Source organism: Schistocerca serialis, chromosome 10, assembly GCF_023864345.2.
Source record: "Schistocerca serialis cubense isolate TAMUIC-IGC-003099 chromosome 10, iqSchSeri2.2, whole genome shotgun sequence".
NCBI classification, from domain to species: Eukaryota; Metazoa; Arthropoda; class Insecta; order Orthoptera; family Acrididae; genus Schistocerca; species Schistocerca serialis.
Genome location: NC_064647.1, coordinates 183,956,754 through 183,961,268, shown reverse-complemented (window position 1 = coordinate 183,961,268; position 4,515 = coordinate 183,956,754).

The following is a 4,515-nucleotide window of genomic DNA, read 5'->3' as shown; positions in this document are numbered from 1 at the left end:
GTCTACTGGTCATTTTAATTATAAAACCAGCAACGAAAATAGTTCGACAGGCGAGTAGCAACCAGCTACAGCTCTGTACAAGTCAAATGCAGCAATGGTAAGCCTTAAAAAAGGTTAATGGCTGGATTTTACGGGAATGCACAAATTTTACAGGTTGTATTGTAAACGAAGATTCAGTTCAGACGGTCCTCTAACGTTTTGCAGATGACAGGGCATATTAATCTATAAAATGTAAAGTGCTGCTACATCACAGACTATTATGGACTGAAACTCGCAGAGATATGTGTCATTTTCCTGCATGACGTGTAATTTTCGCGCAGCCGTCATGTGAAACCTTGGAGGTGCTTCAGACATACCCTCATGGACCTCTGTGAAGTGGGTATCCTGCGTGGCTGAACGACACAAATGGCAGTGCCATAAGGGCAACCTTAGTGGGGGGGGGGGGGGGGGGAGTGTTTCTGTGCAAGTGCCAAACTAATTTACTTGTTTCTGAATAGAGACAGTATCAGTGGCAACAGCCTGGATGGCTGTATGACCTTTCTTCTTCTCTGCTGGGCCTGCAGCTTGCACAAGGTCATAATATGACATTTGTTTTGTACTTTTGACAATAATTTGCAGCTGTTTTTGTCAAAAGCATAGGGAAGAGGCCATTTTAATTTTAGCCAACATGGTTTTACTGTTTTGGTACTGAAAAAAGCTGAATGTAAAGTGACACTACAGCCTTTTTCTTTTTGAGGGCATGAACTTTTAGTGTATTACATAATGATGGTGGTATCTTCTTGGATGATGTGTTCCGGAGGTGAAATAATCCTTTACTTGGATATCAGGACAAAGATGATCCTGGAAAATATTGTCATCAGCAAAAACAAAACTACCGTTCCTAATAGGAAGAAATTCGAAATAGTAGGCATCCATAGACTGGAGAGTAATGAAACTAAAGTATGCTACATCGGTAAAACTGGCAAGAACTTTAAAACTAAATACATACAGAGAACTTACGGAAAGAGGAAGAAAACGTGTCGCAGACAAATCTACCTTTACATGTTGTTTACGCAGGGGAAGGCAGAGTTTCATCAATATGGATAACATTCTGACAAAACTACATAAGATGGAGGCACTTGCTCGCAGGAGCTGAATACTTGAGAAATATAGAATACCTCGACGCCTTCCAAAGAATTTTCGATGGATTACGGTGTGAATAAGTCTGACTGGGGGGCCAGCTGCTTCTGATCATATGTGATTGTCTACGTAATCCCCCTTGTTTGGCTCGCACATAGCAAACCAAGCCTTGCTCAGTACTTTCCTGGCATCTGGTAAACATCTTATTAGTGTGTAGAGATGTACTGACTTCTTGGCGAGTTACTTGCCGTCAGTGGCTTACTTTGCTTGACATTTCTTCTAATGTATCCTCTAATGCATCATCTACTGTATTTAACTCCCTCAGAAAATCAAGTACTATTTTACAAATTCTGTTGCCTGCTATTGTTACCTTCAGACATGCCGTACAGTGCGTCTTACTATGTTACATTTTAGGTTTATGATACCAGCTTTGTCCACACATTGCTGTAGAGTTTTTACCCACACTGTTCTCTTCCATCCTTTCATGGCACTTATTGTCGGCTAATTAATCACCGACTCTCCAAATGGTTGGCTCTGAGCACTATGGGACTTAACATCTGAGGTCAACAGTCCCCTAGAACTTATAACTACTTAAACCTAACTAAGGACATCACACACACCCATGCCGGAGGCAGAATTCGAACCTGCGACCGTAGCGGTCGCGCGGTTCCAGATTGAAGCGCTTAATCACCGACTCTCCATATCTTGCACTTGTTCGCTTTGCTTCTGAAAAGATTCACGAAAATTTAGATGTAGGTTGATGCATTACCTATTTTGTGTGTGTCTCGTAATGCAATACCAAATTGCTATGTAACATTTAATCTTTCATTATGTGTAATTTACTCAATTCTCTATCCTAGTGTAGGACATTTGTGATATATTTTAAATCAACTTTATGTGAAATATTTGAGTTGTAGCTTAAGGCGATATTCTTAACATTAGGACGAGTTGCTATGCAACATTTGAGATTTCATTACATTTAGTTCCCTCTACAATGTACAGTTCTAATCGCATTATAATATATACTACATGAACCGTTTTTAACAGCTTTTTGTCTTTGCGCAAAGCAACAATTGTGTATGGCATTGGGTGCCAAAAGAAGCCGTATATAATATAAAAAAGCGACTCTTCATAGGTCATGTACAAATCGCGCCAAGAATAACTAATTAAAAGGCACTATGCACAGTGATTGGTGTGTGTCTTTGGAGTCTCTTTGGAATATCAAGTCTCGTGATAAATGATTATATTTTCTGTTCATTTACTAGTGGGTGTACCATTGTCCAAACCCCTGGTGATGCTCTCCAGTCGCCTGCCTCGCACAGTTACATATTATTGTCAGTCCACACAGCCTCTAATTTTATCGGCTATGAAAGGAATTATGGCCACACCAGTACTTAACTGATAAGCCAGAACATTATGACCACTCCCCAACGTGACGTTGAATGCGTCCATGCGTGCATGCGTGGCGAAAGTATGTAAGCGGAGCAGACACGGCTGAGGGATTACCCTAGGGAAGGTATGGGCTGGAAATGAGAAATACATTGAGATAAGCGACTTTGACTAAGGGCAGATTATTACACTACTGGCCATTAAAATTGCTACTCCAAGAAGAAATGCGGATGATAAACTTATATTCATTGGACAAACATATTATACTAGAACTGACATGTGATTACATTTCCACGCAATTTGGCTGCATAGATCCTGAGAAATCAGTACACAGAACAGCCACCTCTGGCCGTAATAACGGCCTTGATATGCCTGGGCGTTGAGTCAAACAGATCTTGAATGTCGTGTACAGGTACTGCTGCCCATGCAGCTTCAACACGATACCACAGGTCATCAAAAGTAATGTCCGCCCCCGGTAGCTGAGTGGTCAGCGCGACAGACTGTCAATCCTAAGGGCCTGGGTTCGATTCCCGGCTGGGTCGGAAATTTTCTCCGCTCAGGGACTGGGTGTTGTGTTGTCCTAATTATCATCATTTCATCCTCATCGACGCGCAAGTCGCCGAAGTGGCGTCAAATCGAAAGACTTGCACCAGACGAGCGGTCTACCCGACGGGAGGCCCTCGTCACACGACATTTCATTTCATATCATCAAGAGTATTCTGACGAGCCAGTTACTTGGCCACCATTGACCAGACGTTTTCAATTGGTGAGAGATTTGGAGAACGTGGTGGCCAGAGCAGCAGTCGAACATTTTCTGTATCCAGAAAGGCCCGTACAGGACCTGCAACATGCGGTCGTGCATTATCTTGCTGAAATGTAGGCTTTCGCAGGGATCGAATGAAGGGTAGAGCCACGGGTCATAACACATCTTAAATGTAACGTCCACTGTTCAAAGTGCCATCAATGCGAACAAGAGGGGACTGAGACGCGTAACCAATGGCACCCCATACCTTCACACCGGGTGATACGCCAGTATGGCGATGACGAATACACGCTTCCAATGTGAGTTCAGCGCGATGTCGCTTCACACGGATGCGATCATCATGATGCTGTAAACAGAACCTGGATTCATTCGAAAATATAACGTTTTGCCATTCGTGCACCCAGGTTCCTCGTTGAGTACACCATCGCAGGCGCTCCTGTCTGTGATGCAGCGTCAAGGGTAACCGCAGCCGTGGTCTCCAAGCTGGTAGTCCACGCTGCTGTAAACGTCGCCGAACTGTTCGTGCAGATGGTTGTCTTTGCAAACGTCCCCATCTGTTGACTCAGGGATCGAGACGTGGCTGCACGATCCGTTACAACCATACGGATAAGATGCCTGTCATCTCGACTGCTAGTGTTACGAGGCCGTTGGGATCCATGACGGCATTCCGTATTACCCTCCTGAACCCACCGATTCCATATTCAGCTAACAGTCATTGGGTCCGCCCCCGGTAGCTGAGTGGTCAGCGCGACAGACTGTCAATCCACAGGGCCCGGGTTCGATTCCCTGCTGGGTCGGAGATTTTCTCCGCTCAGGGACTGGGTGTTGTGTTGTCCTAATCATCATCATTTCATCGCCATCGACGCGCAAGTCGCCGAAGTGGCGTCAAATCGAAAGACTTGCGCCGGGCGAGCGGTCTACCCGACGGGAGGCCCTCGTCACACGACATTTCATTTCATTTCAACAGTCATTGGATCTCGACCAACGTGAACAGCAATGTCGCGATACGATAAACCGCAATCGCGATAGGCTACAATCCGACCTTTATCAAAGTCGGCAACGTGATGGTACGCATTTCTCCTCCTTACGCGAGGCATCACAACAGCGTTTCACCAGGCAACGCCGGTCAACTGCTGTTTGTGTGTGAGAAATCGGTTGGAAATTTTCCCCATGTCAGCACGTTGTGGGAGTCGCCACCGGTGCCAACCGTGTGTGAATGCTCTAAAAAGCTAATCATTTGCGTA